This window comes from Narcine bancroftii, chromosome 5, assembly GCF_036971445.1.
Source record: "Narcine bancroftii isolate sNarBan1 chromosome 5, sNarBan1.hap1, whole genome shotgun sequence".
NCBI lineage: Eukaryota > Metazoa > Chordata > Chondrichthyes > Torpediniformes > Narcinidae > Narcine > Narcine bancroftii.
Genome location: NC_091473.1, coordinates 211,854,509 through 211,878,639, shown reverse-complemented (window position 1 = coordinate 211,878,639; position 24,131 = coordinate 211,854,509). Strand labels below are relative to the sequence as shown.

General features: G+C 46.6%; 1 protein-coding gene and 1 pseudogene across 1 annotated transcript in view; one reads left to right on the top strand and one right to left on the bottom strand.

Annotated features, from left to right (window-relative positions):
• Positions 1-24,131, bottom strand: part of LOC138764789 (zinc finger protein 850-like) — a 58,100-nt gene that overhangs the window by 24,822 nt on the left and 9,147 nt on the right. The gene's annotated exons all lie outside the window — the stretch shown is intronic.
• LOC138764777 (zinc finger protein 271-like) lies at positions 1,743-13,136 on the top strand (annotated as a pseudogene).

Genomic DNA, 24,131 nt, shown 5'->3' with positions numbered 1-24,131 from the left:
TGCCTCCTGGATGAGTTTGGCATTAGGCAATCCTGTCTGCCTCCGTGCTGTTTTTGTGAACTTGGAGGACCAGGGGGTATCCTGTTGGTGTCCCATCATGTCATTGTCCTTATTCACACCTTCCCGACTCTCAGGCCTTACTAATTTCTTATATGCAGAATTCTGTCTAAAAGGCTAGAAGACCCTTATCTTATTCAGACTAACTTTACTTCCTACATTCTAATATCTATCCGTATCCTATTCATAGTGGCTTTATTCATTACACATATATCCATACTAGTTTTCTTCATCTTTCATATTTTCATATTAGTTTTACTCATCTCTCACAATCCTCACTTTTCTTTTAGCTACGCTTCGTGACTGCTCAACTGGAATTAATTACTTGTAAACTTGGTCTTTTTCCCAGCGAGTCAGTAAACGACTGCAGTCTCAGCATCATCAGACAGAATTTGGGAAACATACATCCTTTGGGTTATAGTGTTCTGACGAGGGGTTCGTTGAATTAAATACTGCACACAAGTCTTTAGGCAGGGGAGCATGATAATGGCCAGAATATCGAGTCCAGCTGCTCTAAGGGCTGTGGGTATCAGACTCCAGTTACCAATAAAAAGTCTAGTCCATCCCACACCGGACCAAGGTTGCCAAGTCTGAACCTGGGTATGGGAAGATTTTCGAACTCCTGAAGAAGTGTCTTTTACCGCCTGACCGTTGTGAGCATTGTCATTAACCAGTCTTTCAAAAACGCTACCTTCAGCAGTCAACGAGTAATCGAGAGCCAGGCGGTTTTGTTGAACTGTGGCTCGTATCTGCCGTCTTTCTTCAGCTCATAAATTCAGGGCCATCACTGTCTGTTCGGTGATGATCTCCAAGGCTGGAGTCTGATTAAACGATTTAAATGCCAAGCAGCTGTGGTGTTCTGGAGCAGCTTACGTCGTTTACAACTGAAACTCCCCTTACAGTGATGGTTCTTAACATTCCGAATGTCTGTGTGACCCAAAGGATGATTTATAGGAGACCAAGTTGGGGAGGGGTGTTTCTTGTCACTTAACCTGTGAGTTGCAGCTTGTCTGTGAACATTAGCATAAGTATCACTGAACCTGTGAGTTGCAGCCTGTCTGTGAACATTAGCATATGTATTCACTCTATCTCTGCTACATGTACAATCCTGACTAACATTCTGTCTGTCATTGACCCACCATCTTCTTTGTGCTATCTCTTTAACACTCCTCTTTTTAATATCTGTCGAGGCCGGAATACAAACCAAGTCTACTCCCCTAGGGCCGTTCTGTTCCCCTGGTCCATGTTGGGATCCTATATTAACCCATACTAAATAAGGTACCCCACTATGACCCCTTGTTTTGTGAATGCGAATTAAATATCTGGAGATGTAAGGGAATTCAGAAGATAGACATGAAAATGCAGGAGGTGGGGTAGCACTGTTGATTGAGGATGAGATCAGGCTGATAGTGAGAGATGATCTGGTTTCTGGGGAGCAGAATGTTGACCAATCTGGGGAGAGATGAGAGATGATCTAGTTTCTGGGGAGAATGTTGACTGATCTGGGTAGAAATGAGAGATGATCTAGTTTCTAGGGCGAATGTTAACCGATTTGGCAAGAGATTAGGAATGAAGTCACTTCATGGGCTCCTGGTTCTCAGCGCCACCGGCTGGCTGCCACTTGTATGTACAGTTTCAGGTTGAGGATTAATCTGATTGGTCAGTGCCGCTCACGTGTAAGGACAGTCACGTGAGGGCATGTTTCCTGACTGCCACCATTCTTTCAGAACTGCGTCTCAGGAAGGTTTTGCTTGTAAGTTTGTTAATTTCACTAAATTGTTTATATATTAATATGTATAAGTGAAGTTAGCAAGTTATGTTTGTTACAGCTGATCATCTGTGTAATTATGACAGTATATGTTGTTAATTGTTTTGTTGGAGCCACTTGCTTCAACATTGGAGCAGATTTTCATTTATTTACGTTACAATTTGCGGTTAAAAAGACCGAGAACTGGACAGTTGTTCAGAACAGGAAAAAAAGAGTCAACTTTACTCTTGCCTCTTTTCTGGATAATTACTGTATTCGTGTATTATATTTGCTGTCTGTGTAAGGTGAGTGGATGAAAGACACACAGAGGATAGAATAAATAATCCTTTGGCTTGGCTTCGCGGACGAAGATTTATGGAGGGGCAAATGTCCACGTCAGCTGCAGGCTCGTTCGTTGCTGACAAGTCTGATGCGGGACAGGCAGACATGGTTGCAGGGGAAAATTGGTTGGTTGGGGTTGGGTGTTGGGTTTTTCCTCCTTTGTCTTTTGTCAGTGAGGTGGGCTCTGCGGTCTTCTTCAAAGGAGGTTGCTGCCCGCCGAACTGTGAGGCGCCAAGATGCACAGTTTGAGGCGATATTAGCCCACTGGCGGTGGTCAATGTGGCAGGCAGCAAGAGATTTCTTTAGGTAGTCCTTGTACCTCTTCTTTGGTGCACCTCTGACACGATGGCCAGTGGAGAGCTCGCCATATAACACGATCTTGGGGAGGCGATGGTCCTCCATTCTGGAGACGTGACCTACCCAGCGCAGTTGGATCTTCAACAGCGTGGATTCGATGCTGTCGGCCTCTGCCATCTCGAGTACTTCGATGTTAGGGATGAAGTCGCTCCAATGAATGTTGAGGATGGAGCGGAGACAACGCTGGTGGAAGCGTTCTAGGAGCCGTAGGTGATGCCGGTAGAGGACCCATGATTCGGAGCCGAACAGGAGTGTGGGTATGACAACGTCTCTGTATGCGCTTATCTTCGTGCGGTTTTTCAGTTGGTTGTTTTTCCAGACTCTTTTGTGTAGTCTTCCAAAGGCGCTATTTGCCTTGGCGAGTCTGTTGTCTATCTCGTTGTCGATCCTTGCATCCGATGAAATGGTGCAGCCGAGATAGGTAAACTGGTTGACCGTTTTGAGTTTTGTGTGCCCGAAGGAGATGTGACCCATTCAGAGCCAGCTGTTCAGTGCTTGACGTCCTGTTTTGCGGAAACTGCCAAAATGTTTGGCCTGGAAGTCAGCCTGAAGAAAACTGAGGTCCTCCATCAGCCAGCTCCCCACCAGGAATAAATAATAATAGGGACAAAAATCACTGGTAGGAGTTGTCCACAGGTCACTACATGGAGAAAGGAAAATTTAGAATGAAAATGTAAGTTTAAAATGGTAACTGGAAGGGAAAAGGGGAAGCTGTGTTTGTGGGCTACATTCCTTGATATTCAGCTTGGGAGCTGATAAGAAGCTTCTCATTTGGTGGATTGGTGTGAGACTAACTGACAAATCCCAGGAGAATTTTAAGGAATGTGAAATTTAAGGAGCTGTCCCATCTAATGTTCCAGAAACTATAAATTCTGTGATTTGTAAGCCATGAGTAGTTTCTTTGTAGTAAGTTTGCAGCTCCTGGCTGTGCTTTCTTGCTGTAACAGACTTCTTAACACTTTGCAAATTTATTAGAAGTTTCTTATTTGTTTAGGAGCAACTTCAGGTCCACCTTCAACATTTGGCATAGTTGGCAGAATCCCAACACAGGAATCACATATCAAGTTTGGGCTGAAGAAGTGGGCAGACTGGTGTCAGAGAATCCGAGGGAGATAAGGCCGCAAAGATAAATTTACCTTGATCTCCCTCCGTTGATACCCTGGTGGTGCAGAGCCAAGCCCAAGGTTGACCGGATTGCGTTGATGGGATCCACAAAAGGACCTGCAGGAAGGAAGATGGATTGCATGAGGTTAGTGTATTTTAATTAGGCAGCGAGTTTGGGATACTCAGTCAATTGCATTGAACTCCACATCTGTTTAGAATTGGGCAGTGAGCTGTATGACTCGGTGTATTATCAGTGAGAAGGATTGGGCAGTGAATCTGTTTGAACTCAGTCTATTGGAGGAATTGGCCAATGAGTCAGGAGACTCAATCTATCGTGGGGTGGAGAATTGGACAGTGAGTCAGTGGTCTCAGTCTATTGGGGGGGGTGGGGAATTGGACAGTGAGTCAGGGGACAGTCTATTGGTGGGTGGGGAATTGGACAATGAGTCAGGGGCTTCAGTCTATTGGTGGGTGGGGAATTGGACAATGAGTCAGGGGCTTCAGTCTGTTGGTGGGTGGGGAATTGGACAATTAGCTGGAACTCAGACTATTTGGGGAATTGGACTGAGTACTTGGTCTATTTAGAGTGGGGATAACTGGCCACTGAGTTCATAATTTTCAGTGCAGTGTAGTTATTAGATTAAAGAGGAGAAGGTACAGATCTGGATACAGAAAAATTTGGTGAGGAATTCAGGGAAATACAGAAAGAAAATGTGTGACGAGGACATAGAGATCACAGAGATAAATGCAGCACTGACTAACTGGGCTCAGAAGAATGGCATGTGGGGTGGGGGAAAATAAGTTAAGCGAACTTGTTTTCAAAGATCGTGGCTCCAAGTGGGGGGAAGAACTGGAGAGAAAAAGCACAAGAAAGAAAGGACCGGTTCATATTAGTAGGAAAGATTGCTGTGGGATCCAAACCCCATGGCTGGCTTACTGACGTTGTTTGAGGAAAGCTATTTTGGAATAGACTGATGATAATTGTATTGCCCGATCTCCACGATGTCCATGTGGTTTCCCTGCTGTATCTCTGCTCTCCCTGCTGCTTCCCTGCATTGACAGCTTCTATATCTCTTGGTTTCCCTTCAGTTTCTGCTGTTCCTTCAAAGAGGGAGAGAGGACAAGTGAAGGGAGGAAGGATGGGGGGGGGGGGGGGAAGGGAGAGAGAAAAAGAAAGAACCTTTTTCCAACTTCTTCCTCCTGTGTGACTTAACCCTTTACCCTTTATGTGGATGGCAGCTCTTTTATTGATGATACCGGTCAGCGATGCTTTGTCTGTGCTGTTGTTTCTGATTCTGAATGACCTGAACATTATTATTTTTCTTTACCTTTATCTGCTCAAAAAACTGAACTTTTTTTCACTTATCTGTGCGTGCATTTTAAGTGCCGGTTGTTCTGTTAACCTCTATACTTTTGTCAAAATCTTTTCAAAGCTCCACAACTCCCTGCCAAACTGGCTGAGAATAGGTATACTGCACTCATGGGAAGGGCTTCAGCCTGAAATGCCAACTGCCTTTCACTCCCTATGGATGCTGCGTGACCTTCTGAGTTTCTCCAGCACTTGTGTCCTGTATTCGATCCCAGCATCTGCACACCCTCATCATCTGAAAATCCAGAGCTTGCAGCATCGAGTTTCAGTCAGAATCAGATGCAAACACCAAAGGGAACTTGCACAGCTAAGTCTTGTCCTTCAGTTAATGACATTGACATCTCCCAGATGGTTTATGATCTCATCAAAAAATCCCAGCCATGCAGCAACCAGGTCAGAGGTCACCACCACAGTCACCTCAGCAGTGATGCACAAAAAGCTGGAGTGACTCAGCAGGTCAGACAGCATCCACGGAAGGCAATAGACACCTTTTAACATGTGACATTCACCAGAAAGATGCTGACTGTCCACGGTGAATGCTCTTCCACCCCATGTGAACTTACTGGTGTCCACACAGACCTGAGAGCTGAGTGAACTCCTTCCCTTGTTTAGGTGAACATTCTCTCTCTGCCGTGAATTCTCCAGTGGACCTGCACGGAGGAGTACTGGGCGGATCCCTTCCCTCACTTGCTGCAAGAGAACGGTCTCTCCCTGGTGTGAACCTGCTTGTGTACATGCAAGTCGGAGGGTTGAGAGAACCCCTTTCCGCACAGGGTGCAGTGAGAGGTTACTTCCGGGTGGGAAGTCTCTGGTGCCTCAACAGGCGGAGGACTGAGTGAATCTGATTTCACATGGAGAGCAGGTGAATGGTTTCTCCCCAGTGTGAACCTGCTGGTGTGCCCGCTGCAGGGCAGAAGTCTGAGTGAACCCCTTCCCACACAGGGAGCAGGTGAATGGTTTCTCCCCAGTGTGAATTATCTGGTATGGTAGCAGGTGTGAGGATCAAGATGCTGTTCTGATGCTGCAGGAGGCTGGAGGACTGGGTGAACCCCTTCCCACACACACAGTAGGTGAACGGACTCTCCCCGGGGGGAACACACCTGTAGTCCTCCAGGTCCTTGGAGGTTTGAAAGCTCTTCCCAGTCAGAGCAGGGGAATGGGCTCCCTCTAGTGGTGACACACTGGTGTTGCAGCAGTGCCTCCTAGCTGGCGAATCCCTCCCCACACTCGGAACAGGGGAACGGTCTCTCCCCAGTGTGAGCATGGTTATACATTTCCATCAAGTCCAAACAAGTCTCTGGCTCACCTTTTGACATCATATTGGAAGGTTGATGTGGGGATACATTTTACATGCGCGATCTTAAGGCTCGTTGGACAGAGTGGTTTCTGGACCATTAAGGATTCTGCATAATAATGAGGTCATCAGCTCCCTTGTGCATTTTGCTTAAAAACCTGAAATAATTCCTGCGCCCTTCCTTAGATCATCATATGTTTGCTAAAATGTTTAGTTTGTTTCTTGTCCTCCTTTTCATCAAAATATATCCTGCCTGTTTCTCTGTGCTAAATTTCATCCACCATCTGTCCATGGTGATCCCCCTCACAGTTCAGGACGCTTTCACAGTTTGTAGTGTTGGTGGCCCTGCCTCCAGGGTGTGTTGTCCTGGAACATTGGCTGTAGAGAATGTCTTTCTCCCTCTCACTCCACCATCTTCTCTTCACAGGGTTAAGAAAGCGATGTGTTTCCAGGCAGGAAACTTCAGACAACGCCACATTGTGGTCTGACACTCAGATTGGATTCCTTGGGACTGTTGCATCAGCCAGATTCTCGGTGAATTAGGAGCACGGGGATCACTGCACAGAGAAACCCTACACCCATTGAGTGCATGAACTGGACTTTGGCCAACATGGAGGGTCAGGTGACCAGTGATATGACAGATCAAAGTGAAGCGTGCGGTGAGGCGGGGCTTTCTGTGGACTTGCTGGACACACATCCCTGCGTCCACACTGGGGAGAGACCGTTCCCCTATTCCGAGTGTGGGGAGGGATTCACCAGCTCTGAGGCACTGTTGCAACACCAGTGTGTCCCCACTGGGGGGAGCCCATTCCCCTGCAGCTTCCAAACCTCCAAGGACCTGGAGGAGCACGAGTGTGCTCACCCTGGGGAGAGTCCGTTCACCTGCCGCGTGTGTGGGAAGGGGTTCACCCAGTCCTCCAGCCTCCTCCAGCACCAAAACACTCATTCCAGGGAGAGAGCCTTTAAATGCTATGTGTGTGGGAAGGCATTCTCTCGATCCTCCCTCCTACTACAACACCAGATAATTCACACTGAGGAGAAACCGTTCATCTGTTCTCTCTGCGGGAAGGGATTCTCTCAGTCCTCTGCCCTGAAGAGGCACCTGTGGGTTCACACTGGGGAGAAACCATTCAATTGCTCTCTGTGCGGGAAGGGGTTCTCTCAGTCCTCTGCCCTGATGAGGCACCAGTGGGTTCACACTGGGGAGAGACCGTTCACCTGCTCCCTGTGTGGGATCGGATTCACTGAGTCTTCTGACCTGCTGAAGCACAAGAGGATTCACACTGGGGAGAAACCATTCACCTGCTCCCTGTGCAGTCAGGGATTCTCTCAGTCCTCTGCCCTACTGAGACACCAGAGAGTTCACACGGGGGAGAAACCATTCACCTGCTCCCTGTGCGGTCAGGGATTCTCTCAGTCCTCTACCCTGCTAAGGCATCAGAGAGTTCACACGGGGGAGAAACCGTTCTCTTGCAGCAAGTGTGGAAAGGGATTTGCCGATTCCTCCTCGCTGCAGGGCCATCAGAGAATTCACACTGGGGAGAGGCCATTCGTCTGCTCTCTATGCAGGAAGGGATTCACGACATCCTCGCATCTGTTGAGGCATCAGAAAGTTCACACGGGGGAGAAACCATTTACCTGCTCCCTGTGTGGGAAGGGGTTCGCTCGATCCTCACACCTGCTACAACACCAGACTGTTCATACCGGGGAGAAACCATTCACTTGCTCCCTATGCGGAAAGGGGTTCTCTCAGTCCTCCGCCCTGTTGAAGCACCAGACAGTTCACACTGAGTAGAGACTCTTCATCTTTTCCCTGTGTGGGAGGGGGTTCTCCTGATCCTCACTCCTGCAATGACACCAGAGAGTTCACACCAGAGAGAGACCATCCACCTGCTCCCTGTGTGGGAAGGGGTTCTCTCTGTCCTCCCCGCCCTGCTGAAGCACCAGACAGTTCACACCGGGGAGAGACCTTTCACCTGCTCCCTGTGCAAAAAGGGATTCATTCACTCCTCCTGCCTGCAAGCACACAAGTTAGTTCACACCAGGGAGAGACTATTCACCTGCTCTCTGTGTGGGAAGGGGTTCACCCAGCCTGTGGAGGCACCAGAGAGTTCACATGGGGAGTCAGAGCACAGAGCATGGACAATCAGCATCTTTACTCCCCAGTAAAAGCATCACATGCTAAAGGGCATGTGTTTAAGAGGGAGGAAAGTTAAGGGAGATGCTTGGGGTAAATATTTTACTAAGAGTACAGTGAGCTCCTGGAATGAGCAACCAGGAATAGTTGGTTCTTGACAAACCCATGAATATGGAGGGAGGTGGACCAAGTGCGGGCAGCAGTTTAGTTTAACTTGGCCATTTTGTTCAGTACAGACACGTGGGCCGAAGGGTCGCTGTTTCAGAGGCCACTGGTTTAAGGATTGTTGTGTTGATGGGGATTTTCCCTGTAGCCTGAGCTCCTTCCGATCTCACTCTCCCCACTATTATTTGGGCTTCTGCTCTCTTTCCCTGCTATTCTGAGTGTGGGGTTCCTGCCATCTATTACCTTCCTTGGATGCTGCCTGACCTGTTGAATCAGGAAGTGTGTCCAACTGCAGCTCCTGATTGACCACCTGTCAGCACTGGAGCTGCGCGTGGACTCGCTTTAGAGCATCTGGGATGGGGAGAATGTGGTGGATAGCACCTTTAGTGAATTGGTCACACTGCAGTTTCAGGGGGTTGAGAAAAATAGGGACTCGGTGATTAACAGTAACAGGAAGGTAGCGCAGGAGTGTCCTGCAGTCATCACCCTCCAAAACAGATCTGGCACTTTGGATATTGCTGACCTACCAGGAGAAGGCAGCAGTTGCCAGGATCTTGGCTTGGTGAATGTTAGTTAGATCTAAAACTAGTGTACAATGCGTGAACAGGGGAGATTACAACAGGATGAGGGAAGAATTGGTCGGCGTAGACTCGGGGCACAGGCTAGATGAGGAACAATGGACGACTTTCAAAGATTTTTTTTCAGTGCTCAACAAAAATATATTTCTGTTAAAAATAAGGGCAGTAAGAGAGGGAAGAGTCAGTCTTGGTTAACTAAGGAAATAAAGGAAAGTATAAAATTAAAAGCTCACGTGTTCAAAGTAGCCAAGAGTAGTGGGAAACAGAAGGATTGGGAAAACTTTAAAAGGCAAAAAAGGACAAGTAAATGGGAAATAAAGAAAGGGAAGGGTTATGAAGGTAAATTAGCACAAAATTTAAGATAGCAAAAAATTTTGTAAATATATAAAATGGAAGAGAGTGGCTAGAGTCAACATGGGTCCCTTGGAAGATGAGAAAGGGAGATTGGCCGAGGCATTGAACAAATATTTTGTCAGTTTTCATGGACGAAGACACGTCCAGTGTACCAAAGAATGATGTTAGGGATGCGAAGGGAGGTGAGGGCCTTGATAAAATAATTGTTACAAAAGAGATAGTGATGAGCAAACTAATGGGATTGAAGGCGGACAAATCCCCTGGTCCTGACGGGTTGCATCCCAGGGTACTGAAGGAAATGGGAGGAGTTATAGTCGATGCATTGGTAGTCATTTACCAAAATTCTCTGGATTCTGGGCGGGCCCAGACAGATTGGAAGACAGCAAATGTCACTCTACTTTTTTAAAAGGGATGTAGGCAGAAGACAGGTAACCATTAGCCAGTTAGCTTAATGTCTATATTTGGGAAAATGCTTGAAGCTGTCATTAAGGATGAAATGCGAAACATTTAGAATGAAGGGAATCCATCAGGCAGATGCAGCATGGATTTAGAAAGGGCAAGTTTGACAAACTTGCTGGAGATTTTTTGAGGATATAATGGGTGTGGTAGATAGAGGGGAACAAGTTGATGTATAGAGGCTGTAAAAGGATAACGTTAAGTTAGGTGAGTGGGCAAAGGTCTGGCAGATGGGGTACGTTAGTAAATGCAAGGAAATGCCTTTGGCAGGAAATACAGATTATTATTTAAATGGTGAAAAACTGAAGCATGCTGTAGTGCAGAAGGACTTGGGACTGCTTGTCCATGAATCACATGAAGTTGGGGAGCAGGTACAACAGGTTATTAAGAAGGCAAATGGAATGTTGGCCTTCATCGTGAGAGGAATTGAATTCAAGGCAGGGAGGTCATGCTGCAACTGTACAAGGTACTGGCGAAGCCGCACCTGTACTGTGTACAGTTCTGGCCTCCATACTTGAGGAAGAATGTACAGGCCTTGGAGGCAATCCAGAGGAGGTTTACCAGGTTGATCCCGGAGATCAGAGGGTTGACTTACAAGGAGAGACTAAATCGCCTGGGATTAGAGTCACTTGAATTCAGAAGAATGAGAGGAGATTTTATAGAAACATAAAATTATGAAAGGGATCGATAAGATAGAGGCAGGAAAATTGTTTTCACTAGTAGGTGAGGCCAGAACTAAGGGACACAGCCTTGATTCTGGGAAGTAGATTTAAGATGGAGATGAGGACAAATTGTTAGTGAATCTGGAATTTTCTGCCCAGGGAAGCGGTTGAGGCTACTTCATGAAACATATTTAAGGCTCAGTGAGATAGATTTTTGCATAAAAAAGGAAAGATATGAGGAAAAGGCAGGTCGGTGGAGTTGAGTCAATGATCAGATCAACCATGATCTTATTGAATGGTGGAGCAGGCTCAACTGGCCGGATGGCCGACTCCTGCTCCTATTTCTTATGTTGCTCCAGCTGCTGAGGTGACTGTGGTGTTGACCCTCTGACCTGGTGCCTGTGTGGCTGGGCTTTTGTGACACCATCATAAAAAGATGATGAGGGGGTGCAGATGCTGGGATCTAGTGCAGAACATGAGTGCTGGAGAAACTTAGAAGGTCACACAGCTTCCATTGGAAGTAAAAGGTCACTGACATTTCAGGCCTGATCCCTTCCCCAGGAGAGCCAAAAATGAGACAGAAGCCTGAATAAAAAGGTGGCAGGGAAGGGGAGGAGCATGGGTTTACAGGTGGGGTACTGGTGGAAGAGTAGAAGAGAGAGAAGTTGAGAGGGGAGGTATTTTCTCTCTGACGGGAAGGCAGGGAAGGGGCTGAGGAGCTGGAGAAAAGGAGACAGATGAGAAAGAGACTCGGAAAAGGGGCAAATGGAAATTGAAGTCAGTGCTCGTGCCATTTGGTTGGAGACTGCAGAGACGGAATCTCCAGTGTTGTCCCTCCAGTTTGGGGGTGGTATTGATGATTGGGGTCCAGTTTGTTGTTCTGATGGGGATTTCCTTGCAGCTCCACCTCTCTGTGTGTTTGTACAATCCCTAGTTGACCTGCTGCCCCTGTTCTTCAGATTTTTCATCTAAACTGCATCGGATCTTCTGGGTCACTTCCCCTTTATACTTGCTAGACTGGTTGGTATGGATAGACCCTATCTGATCTGTACCTTGAACATTTAATAAATATGGTGGCTACTGGAAGATTATAGGTTCGTTCTTGACATCTGAAGCACCATCTGGGTGACATAATCACACCCAACAACTGCCTGAATGTCCTTTAAAACGCTTCGACCAGTGCCTGTGATGCTGTTATTTGATGACCTGTGGATGACACCCCCATCAGTGATTTTTGCCCACTTATTTTGCTCACTTTTCTTTGAACTGCAACAGGGATTTTGGGCCTCGGGTCTCTGGGTTGGGAAAGGGCAGCTGAGTAAACTTGCTGGGAGCCCTGGACACCCCTCTCCCCAGATTGATTGAACATTCTGCTCCACAAACACTACATCATCTCTCACTCTCACCCTGATCTCAACCTGAATCAAGAGTGCTACCCCACCTCCCATATCTTCCTGTCTGTCCTTCCAAATTCTCTGATACCCCTGAGTATTTAATTCCAAATCATCTCCCACCACGTTTGTGTTGTGGCCACTAAATCAAATTCATTTAGAATGATTTGTGCCAACGGTTTATTCAACTTGTTTCCAGTGCTCTGGGCATTCACATAAAGTGCCCTCAGGCTCAGTGATGTTTTCAATCAAGTTGCAATGTGGCCTTTTTTCTCTTTTACATTGATTATTTTTATCTCTGACCTTCCCTTTCTTTCCCCTTTTCTACCATTTGCTTCTGTATCTATTTTACTTCCTTCTGTCTCCCTCCAGATGATGCCAGTCCCCTCCCATAGTCATCTAACCCTAATCCAACAGCGCTGGTACATTGATTCCAGTTCTGCCCAGGTGTAGATCATCCAGATGGCTGGTGGGATGGATGGACATATGGGGGATGAAGTATGAAGGTGAATACAGAGAGATATAGTCTGAGGAGCTCTGACAAGGGGTTGATGGAATGTATTCATGCTCACTTCCTTGATCAGCACATTACAGAATCCACGAGGGAATGATTTTGCTGGGAAGAAAGTGGAGAGGCAAATTTCATCTGGACAGTAGAATTCATAGCATGATGCAGAGAAAAGGAGAGACTTGAGAGGGAGTTAAAGAAAATGAAGATTGTGAGCTTTGTTAAGAGGTACAGATTACAGCAGCAAGTGAGTAATAATAAACTTTCAGAAGGCTTTGGTTTTACATTGGGGACCACTTTGGTGACATGGTCTCAGAACATGCGTGGCACAGCTGGCGATGCTAGTATTGTGCCAGTGAATGGGGTTCGAATCCTGCGTCCTTTGCAGGGAGTTTGTACTTTCTCCCCATATCTGTGTGGGGGTTCCCTGGTGCTCCACATTCCTCCACCACTCCAAAACATATGAATTGTAGGTTAATTTAGCTGTAATTGGGCACCACTTAGTCTGTTATCTCTTTTTAGGCCTTGTGTACCAGTGTAGAGACAGCAAGTAGGAATTCTGGTGCCTTTGTACACTACACTTCTGTGTATGATAATAAACTCTCATTGTCATCATTCAAAGTGTGTGTGTGTGGGGAATGGGCGGGGGTTGGGGGCGGAGCCTGGTTGTGGGAACAGGTTTTGGACCTGGGAAGGTTCAGTATTGGGAGGTTGCTGATGTGTCCTGGGTGTTGTATGTGTGTGGGAGGGGTGGTTGGAGGTGTCAGGGGCTGCTGTGGCCTTTTAGTTTGTTTCTTTGGGCTGGGGGACAGTGTGTGATTGTGGCTGGAAGCACAGCCTGGAGGGGTTCTGTGGTGCCTGGGTCTGTAAAAATATTTAGAATTAATTATTTCCCATCCCGGCCATTCAGAAGTTTGACATCACACACCACCAGGTTCAAGGACAGTTTATTTGCCACCGTCATCAGACTCACCAACAAATCCCCACATTATGTTGCCTTTGCCCCAAATCAATTGATCCTTCTGTAACTCTGCATTTTGCACTCATGCACTGTGTCTTCTTGTACTATGAACGAGATGTCTATTTGTCTTCTCCCTTTAGGATTCATGTGACAATAAACTTGACCCTGTGTTTGTCCCTTGGGTGAACGGACAGGAAATATTTCGGGTCGGGGCCCTTTCCCGAGACTGAGGGATAGGGGGAGAGGAAAGAGAACAACAAGGGAAGGGCTGGGAAGGGGAAACTGCCAAATCTTTACTTTCCTACAAACGGGGTGTCCAGAAAGTGGGAAACACAACTTCTGACAGATTTCCCGGGGTCACAAGTCGTCGGAGTCACTTTTTGAACTGTAACAGGGATTTTAGGCCTCGGTCTCCGGGTTGGGAAAGGGCAGCTGAGTAAACTCGCCGGGAGCCCTGGACACCCCTCTCTGGCAGCAGAGCGGAGGCTCTCCACCCTGCGGTGGAACCCTGCTGCCCCTGTAGCCAGGCCACTTCCCCTCGCAGGGCTTTGATCTCTGACAGCAGTAGGTTGTTGTCGGGGGGAGGGTGAATCCGCGCCTTTGAGAGACGAAGCCTCTCCTCCCGGTTTCCCTCCACAGTGCTCTTTCCAGAGTGCGTAGGGGACGGGAGTGGAGATCCCATTAACCCGGTCCCTCTGCACCCCAGCCCGCAGGAGCGTCACGGACGGACCACCGCAGGTCATGCAGGGTGTGCGGTCCCTCGGCCTTGCGGATTCGGGCGGGAGCTTCCCAGTCCACATAATCGAATACCTGCAGCACGCAGATGGCTATGTCACCACATCAGGGACGGGACCACCCCCTTTAGGCTGGAGCAGACAGTGGTCACCAAGTGGTTGACTAGCACGGGGGTAACACAGGAGCTTTGGGAAAAGTTACGGTCGGAGACGCCCTCATAGAGCCTCGGTGTTCAGAGCCCTTTTCTTGACAGCCCTGGTTCCTTCCTCTAGTGCGCTCTCCTCCGCCTGGCTTGCAGATCCTATTCTAACAAGGAGGAGGACGTGGCCCGGACCACCGCTATCACACGGTCCCACAGGAAGGCATCCTGACCAACGCCTCCGACGACACCCGCAGGGAATTGTTGGCCAGATAGGCCGGCCAAGATGCCCGCTTCCCTATGGGACACACTCACCCTACCAGCCCATTCCAATGGGGAGGGTCGGGGATCCGCGAGTAACCACTCCCGTGGCTCTTGTGAAACTAGGGAGTATTCCCCAAGACCTGATTGAGCTGGGGGAAATCGCTATAGATGAGGATCCCTGGCCACGTGGCTGCACCATCTCTCACACAGATAAACACACAAACACTCGCATTGGACGCCACTAACAACCGGCACTCACGACTAATGTGGACAATTAAAAACAGTTCAAAGCTGCAACAAACGGTACTCGCCACCCGTCGATCTGGGGCAGGTACGCCCCCCTGATTACTCAGGAAAAGTATTGTCAGTGATAGTCACAACACAGGCATAATAGTGATTCTTCACATAAACCACAATAAGCCCCCAGCCCATTACTGGCGCACACCTTGCAAATGACTCTCCAGCGTCACTCACGGTTTGCAACCTGGAGTGGAGCTCGGGCTCGATCCCAGGGGAAAAGAGGCCCAGCTGCTCCACATGTTGGGCTTTCTACCCCAGCCGGCTGAGGGGCCCCGCTCAGGTATGCCCAAAATAGGGCAGGTGATTAAGTGAACCTGGGGAGGTGTGTGCATGTTCAAGGTATAATGATAGAGATCATGGTTTCACTGTACTTGGCAGGAGACTGCAGTATGTAAGATCTGTAATGGAGGCTTGTAATGGCCTGCCTCATGGGCTACTTAATCAGCTTGAAAGTAAAGAACCTTTTCCTTCATCCATGTGTTGTCCAAGAGCTCACACATGAAAACAAGATGAAACGTGGTGTCATAAGTGGGAAGGAAATTAAAAGAAAATACTTTAAAAGGAAAATCCAAAGTCAGCAACTGATCAGTGACAAGAAGCTAACAAAGTGAAAAATGGAAGGATTACATCCACCAGTGAAGCTTCAGTTGACAGGAAATGTGGCTGAAAATTAGAACAAATTCAAACAACGTTTTGGATTGTATTTAGTGGCAGTCAGAGCTGACGAGAAAAGTGATAAAGTGAAAGCATTGGTTTTCTTACATGTTGTGGGTGATGAAGCCCTGGAGGTGTATAATAACTTCAGATTTGCTGCTGAAGGAGACAAAATGAAATTGGAAAAAATAATGGAACAGTTTGAGGCATACTGCATACCTAAACATAACGTGATGTCTGACAGGCACAGATTTTTTACGTGTACAGAAAACAGAAGAAAGTATTGATCGGTATGTAATTGAATTGAGGAACAGAAGCAAAACATGTGAATTTGGTGGACTGACCAACTCACTGATAAAAGACAGACTTGTGTGTGGTATTCCAGATAATAGTCTAAGGCAAAGACTGCTAAGAGAGCAAAATCTAGACCTGGAAAAAAAGCAATAGCACTCTGTTGGGCAACAGAAACTGTAAAAACGCAAGCAAAAGAGCTGTTCAGTGAAACTAGTTGCAACGTGGATGCAGTGAGCAAGAACAGACATAAACCATTTAACAAAAAGAGTGCCAAAGTGGAAAGAGAGGTGTGGCCAGTGAACCAAAATGAAAGGTACAATTGAAAGCCATGTCATTGATGTGGTACACAACACCTACCAAAAAAGTATCCAGCATATGGTAAAACATGCATTATGTGCAACAAAAGCAACCATTATGACCGTTGCTGTAGGAACCAAGTGCAACAAAGCAAGGTTCATGCAGGAGATAGAGGAATTCTATGTAGATGTTGTGACTGAAAACAAGAAAGAAAACAGAGACTGGATGTTGAGATTAAAAGTGAATAACATATACATTTCAGTTAAATTGGATACTGGAGCACAAATTAATGTAATATCAGAGACTGATTTTAAGAAGATTAGACCCAGACCAAAGATGTATGGAACAAAAGTGAAGGTGACAGGATATTCAGGTACTGATATACCAGTGCAAGGAGAATGCACGGTCAAAGTGAAACTCAAGGACAAAGAGCACATGCTAACATTCATCGTGGTACCAAAGGATGTACAGGCCATACTAGATTTAACAGCCTGTGAGACTGCTGCAATGAGAGGTTGAAAATGTCCATGAGCACTCTGGCTAGGTGGTTGGCGCAGATCGTCAGGGCCAGATGACTTGCAAGGTTCACCCTCTTGAATGGTGTCACCTTCAGAGACAGATATTACTGGGTCCTCAGCCTTTTCAGAGATTCTAGCAGACACTGTTTGTTCTTCTCAAATTGGGCATAGAAGGTGATCATCTCCGGGTAGTGAAGCATCACAACCATCTATAGTATTTGCCATTGCTTTGTAGGCTGTAATGGCCTGCACCCCCTGCCATAGGTGGCGTGTATCTGTCTCTGTCTCTAGCTTCCTCTGGAATTTCCACTTTGCTTCAGAGATGGCCTTCTACAGGTCGTACCTGGACTTAGCCTTGTTCTTGCCCTCAGCAGGTTGTGAATTCTCTGATTCATCCAGAGCTTCTAGTTGGGGAACACCCTGTATTTGAGACTGGGCACACACTCATCTGCGCAGGTCTTGATGAAGTCGGTGTCACCTGTTGCATATTAATTCATCTATGGATGAGTACTTGAATATGTTCCAGTCCATCGATTCAAAGCAGTCCTTCAGATGCTCCTCCACCTCCCTTGACCACACCTTTGCTGTCTTCACCACTGTTGCTGTGGTCTTCAGTTTTTGCTTGTACGCTGAGAGTAGAAATACAGACAGGTGATCAGACTTGTCAAAGTACAGTCATTGTATATCTCAGAATGCACCTTTCATGGTAGTGTAGCGGTGGTCGAGTGTGTTGGTTCCCCTGGTCTCACATGTGTGATGTATTGGTGGTAGTTTGTCAGACTTCTTCAGGTTGGCCTGATTGAAGACTCCCACAATGATTGGGAAGGCATCAGGATGTGCTTTCTCATGGCTGCTGATCACAGTGCTCTGTCCCTCCAGTAGATGATGTTACTGTCATACCAAGCCACACAGTCATAGGTATAAAATGAGTAGAGCAGGGGGTTAAGAATGCAGCTCTGTGGTGCTCTGGTACTGATGGAGATTGAGGGGAAGAAATTGTTACCAATCTTCACTGATTGTGGTTTGGAGGTGAGGAAATCCATGATCCAATTACATAGTGGGGTGTTAACTGGTCTTGGAGTTTGCTGGTCTGTTTTAAGGGGAGGATGGTGTTAAATGCTGAACTGTCATCAATAAAGACCATTCTGATGTATGTTTCTTCGTTGTCCAGGTGATCCAGGGCTTTGTATAGAGCCAGTGAGATGGTATCCACTGTAGACCTGTTTCTACAATAGACGGACTGGAATGTATCCATGTCACCACTCAGATAGGAGCTGATGTTTCATCACCACCCCTTCAAAAATCTTCATCACTGTTGATGTAAGGGCTACTGGTTGATAGTCATTAAGGCAGGTTACCACACTCTTCTTGGGCACTAGTATGATTGATACCTGTTTGAAACAGGTGAGTACCTTGTCCTTCTGGAGTGAGATATTGAAGATATCAGTGAATACCTTGGTAAGTTGGTCAGCACAGATTTTTAATACTCGGCCAGGTTCTCCATCCAGGCCAGATGCATTCCTCAGATTCACTCTCCTGAAGGCAGCCCACACGTCATCCTCAGATACAGACAGGGTGGGATCATCAGGCAGGGGACATGGGCTAAGGAGGGGTGGTTTCTCACTGTTACTGTCATCAAATCAGGCATAGAAGGCATTGAGTTCCTCTGGGAGAGAAGCTTTACCATCAGCTACTTTACTGGATTTGGTTCTGTTGCCGGTTATGGCATTTAGGCCCTGCCACAGCTGTCGGTTGTCTCTTATTGTTTTCATTTTCATCCAGAATCTCCACTTCGGCTGGGAGATGGCTTTCTGCATGTCATACCTGCTCCTGCTGTACTGATCTGGATCTCTGGACTTAAATGCCCATGATCTGGCTTTCATCAGGTTCTGGATTTAATTGTTCATCCAGTGCTGGTTGAGGAAAACCCCGAATAATTTGGTGAGGACACACTTGTCCACAGTTGTTTTGATAAAGTCCGTGACAGCCCTGGTGTATTTGTTCAGATTCTCAGCAGAGTCCTTGACCACCACCCAATCTGCTGACTCTAGGAAGACCTGTAACTGTATTTCAGCCTCCTGTGACCACCTTCTAGGTGCCTGATCACCAGAGCCTCTCTTTTCAAGCTCTGTCTGTATGAAGGCAGAAGGAGCACAGCCAGGTGATCAGACTTGGGAAAGAATGGTAGGACTTCCTTATCCTAGTATATTAGTGATCAAGTGTGCTGGGACATCTGGTATAGCAGGTTAAGTGCTGGTGGTAGTTAGGCAGGGTTTTCTTGATCCAGGCCTAGTTAAAGTTGCTGACTAAGATTTGTAGTGTGTCGGTTGGGCTGTCGCTTGTTTACTGACCACATCATGCAGTTCCACGTTCCTGGTTGTAATCAACATTGGGAGGGATGTAAACACTCAAGATAGAAAAAGGGCATTTATTCGAGATTTGCTCTAAGGCAGTAGAGCAGGAGGTTGATGTAACTCTAGTGTCCATGCACCACCCATTAATAATGAAAAAGCACACACCCACCTCCTCTCCCTTTTCCTAAATTTGAGTTCCGGTCCAGTCTATGAATGATGAAACCATCTGGTCAGATAGTAGTGTCTGGTGTGTTCTATATTAGCCAGGTCTCGGTGCAGGAAACAACTGAGATTTGTTTTACGTGTCTGATAAAATTGTAAAATTGCAGGTCGTCAATTTTATTCTCCAGTGACTGGACATTTGCCTGTAATATGGATGATAGAGGAGGTCTCAGACCCCTGTACTTCAGAAATTTGGATCCTGACTCTCACTCCATGTTTCCGACCTTAACCTCGGTGGTGGACTGGCCCTTTAAGGCCTCTATCTTGCAGCAGTTCTGTTTCTGACTCAGCTGTTAACCGGGAGATCGCTAACTGTGTTTAGCAGCCAGTCAGTCAAAAAAAATTCCACATGCACCTGGACCTCCCCTGGCTCCTGGAAGCAACTGAACTCCCAAGACCAGAAAGGAACCCTTTTTATCACCCCCACTGTTCAGCCAGTGTTCAAATTGTGTCCCCAATGGGCTGAAGGGCCAGAGGCCCATTGCTCTGCTTTTTGTTAAGTTTTCCTGTGGTCAATAAATTAGTCACGATCACTTTGCAGAGTTTTCTGACTCATTTATTCTCCTTATGGATCTAAACCAACCTCCAGTCAACCTAGGCAAGATCCAGGGAGAGTATTTGAGAGAAAGTGAAAACTTCGGGTATTCTGGGATGGTCCAATGAGTTGGATTACTTGTGACCCTGGGAAATGTGTCAGCAGAAATGTGGTTTCCAACTTCCAGAACATCCCGTTCAAAAAAAATGCCATTCCCCTGCTCACTCTTTTTTCTCTTTCACTATCCCTCATTCTTGGGAGACATTGCCTGTTCGTTTACCCAAGGGATAAATCCAGGGTGGAATTCTTCAAGTTTATTTTCACATGAATCCCAAAAGGAAGTGTCAGGTTGATTAAAAAGCAAATCTAAATCTCATTCAAAGACACAATGCATGAGTGCAAAATGCAGCATTAGAGAAGGATCAGTTGAAACAGGGCAAAGACAGTATGATTTGGGTTTTGCACAGGAGTCTGATGACAGTTGGAAATAAACTGTCCTTGAATTTGGTGCATGATGTCATACTTCCTCTGAAGAGGATAAAGCAGGGATGAGAATATATAAACTACTGTTAAACCGTGCCAAATTCATACCTGGAGTTGAGGAAATCCAGCATCCAATTACACAGTGGGGTGTTAACTCCCAGGTCTTAAGTTTGCTGGCCAGTTTGGAGTGGATGATGGTGTTAAATGTTGAACTGTTGTCGATAAAGAGCATCCTGATGTATGTACCTTTGCTGTCAAGGGCTTTGCGTAGAGCCAGTGAGATGGCATCCACGATAGGTGAACTGCCTCTGTACTGGTTGTTGTGCTAACAGCTATGCCAATGTGCTGTTTGTGTTTTGGGACTGTGTTCCTGAAAGTGTGGTCCTCAGTGTAAAGCCAAGGCCTTCTGGACATTTATTAGTACTTCCTTGCTGCTGTAATCTGTGCCTCTTCATAAAGATCACAATCTTCATTTTCTTTAACTCCCTCTCAGGTCTCTGCACCACATTATGAATTCTGCTCTCCAGTTGAAATTTTGCCACTCCACTTTCTTGGCAACAAGATAGTGTGCCTTCTGTAATGTGCTGATCAAGGAAATGAGCATGGATATATTCCATTATACCCTCGTCAGGGCTCCTCAGATTGTATCTCTCTGCATTCACCTCCATGTTTCATCCCCCATGTGTCCGCCTGTTCCACCAGCCTGTCCAGATGGTCTGCATCTGGGCAGGACTGAAATCGATGTCCCAGTGGGATTGTTTGCCAGTGCTGTTGGGGAGGGTGACACTACAATGGCAGAATTCTACGAAGGAAATAAAATCAAGCCAGAAGCAAAAGGTGGAGACAGAAAAAAATATCAATGCAATAGGGCAAAAAAGGGCACATTACAACTTGATTTAAAACAGACACTGAGTGTGAGGGCACTTTATCTGAATGCCCAGAGTTTTGGAACTGTTGGCTCAAATCAGTCCAAAGGAGTGTGATTTAGTGGCCATTGCTCAAACATTCTTGCAGGCTGGAGATGATTAGGAATTAAATACCCAGGGGTATCAGGTAATTTGGAACGATAGGAAGATACGAGAAGTGGGGTCGCACTCTTGATTCATGATGAGATCACCCATGACTATGTGTCTATGCACAATTCAAATGATATTCAACTCAAGATTTGCCAATGACCCCAGTTATTGGCACAATCCCCTCTGCCATAAGATTCCTGAATGAATAATGAACCACAGACAGAACCTAACTTTTTCTTGCACTATTGCATTATTTTGGAATGTGGATTATAGAAATGTTTGCCGCATAACAATGAATTTCATGAAGGATTTACGTCAATATATTCTGATTCTGATCAGAGGGTGATAGTGAATGATACAGTTTCTGAGGAGTAGAATGTTGAATCCACCCAGGTAGAAATTAGGAATAACAAGGGGACAAAGATCACTGGTGGGAGTAGTCCACAGGTCACCAAATATACCATTACAGTGGTACAGGCACTGGTCAATAATTTTCAGGTAATTACATGTTGCTGGGTTAGGAGATAACATCACCCAGAAGATACTTCAAAAGTCAAGAATGAGGTCAAAATCTTCAGGTCACATCCATTTTCATTCAATGACCACCGGGATCCAGCCCAGCAAGTACAAAGGGACAGTGACCCAGGAGATCTGATGCAGTTTAGGTGAAAAATCTGATGAACAGGTGCAGCAGGCCGACTAGGGATTATACAAACACACGGAGAGTCGGAGCTGCAAGGAACCCCATTGGAACAACAATCTGGAGCCCAATTGTCGATACCACCACAAACTGGAGGGACATCACCTTGTATTCCGATCTGCAGTTTCCAACCAGACAGCATGAACATTGACTTCCAAACAATACAGTGCAGGACAAGTATTTCATCAGTACAAATAAATATTGTTTTGCACTCACGAGAGTTAGTGCGAGCAGTTCCTTGGATCATTCAGCGTCTCACTGCCGTGGGACAGGAAACAGTCGAGATGTGATGCAGTTTAGATGGAAAATCTGATGTACAAGTGTAGCAGTCAACTGGGGATTATACAAACACACAGAGCTGGAGCTGCAAGGAAAATCTCTATTGGAACAATCTGGATCCCAATCGTCGATGCCCCTGAAAGTTGAAGGAACACCTTGTATTTTATTTCCGCAGTCTCCAACCATATGTCATGAGCATTGACTTCCAATTTCCGTTAGCCTCTTTTTCCAAGTCTCTTTCCCTCATCCCTTTTGACCAATTCCCCACACCATTCCCCATCTTCTGTCACTGAAAAAACCCTCTGCCCCGTCACTTCTCAGCTTCTCTTCTCCACCCCTATCTGTATCCACCTATGGCCTCTTACCAGTTCACCTGTGCTGGTCCCCCTCCCTCCATTTTATTCAGGCAACTCACTGCTTGTTTTTACATGTTCCTGATGAAAGGATCAAGTCCGTTGCAATAACCACCTTTTACTTCCTGTGGCTGTTGCGTCCCACTGAAGTTCACCAGCACTTGTGTCCTGGCACACTCCAACCAGATGGTATCAATATCAACTTCTCCAGTTTGTTATTCCTGTTTCCTCTCCTCCACATCCCCACTCCCTTCACCCATCAGGGAACTACACCTTAACCCTCTTTGCCATCACTTCTCAGCTTCTCTCTCTCTCTCTACCCTCCCATCAGTATCCACCTGTAAGCCTGTGCTCCCCCCATTCCCATCACCTCTTTATTTGGACATTGGTCTTATTTTCAGCACTACTGGGGAAAACAGAAGCCTGAAATGCCAACTGCCTTTTACTGTTTAGGGATGCTGCAGGACCTTCTGAGTTTCTCCAGCACTTGTGTCCTGCATTAGATCCCAGCATCTGCACACCCTCATCATCTGAAAATCCAGAGGTTGCAGCGTCGAGTTTCAAACTTAATCAATTACAAACACCAAAGGGAACTTGCACAGATAAATTTTGTCCAGCATGACGTCTCCTGGCCGGTTTATGATCTTGTCACAAATACGCAACCACACAGACACCAGTTCAGAGGTCACCACCACAGTCATCTCAGCAGCCACGCACAAAATGCTGGAGCAACTCAGCAGGTCAGGCAGCATCCACGGAAGGCAACAGATAGCAGGAACCCCACACACAGAACAGCAGGGAAAGAGGCAGAAGCCCAAATAATATTTTTTTTAAAAATTTAGACATAAGCATGGTAACAGGCCATTTCAGCCCATGAGTCCATGCTGCCCAATTTACACCCCATTAACCTACACCCCTGGTACATTTTGAACAGTGGTAGGAAACCGGAGCCCCCAGAGAAAAACCACGCAGACACCGGGAGAATATACAAATTCCTTAGAGTGAGGGACTTGAACCCCAGTCTGGTCCCGATTGCTGGCGCTGTAAAGGTATTGTGCTAACCACCATACCAACTGTGCTGCCTAGAGTGGAGAGAATGAGAAGGGGAGGAGCACAGGCTACAGATAAAATCCCCATCAACACAACAGGTTCAAAACCTGGGGCCTCTGAAACATCGACCCTCTGACCCACGTGTCTGTACTGAACTAAACCGCTGCCCCCACATGATCCACCTCTCTTCATGTTTATGGGTCTGTCAAGAACCAATGACACCTAGTAGCTCAGACCACACTGCTTTCTGGGTAAAATATTTGCCCCTGAACATCTCCCTTAACCTTCCCACCTCCCCCCACTACTTAAACACACTCCCGTTAGCATGTGACCCTTTTAATAGAGGAAAGTTGCTGACTATCCATCTTGAATGCTATCTCTCCCCGTGTGAACTCATTGGTGTCCCTGCAGACCTGCGGGCTGAGCAAACCCCTTCCAGAACAGGGAGAAGATGAA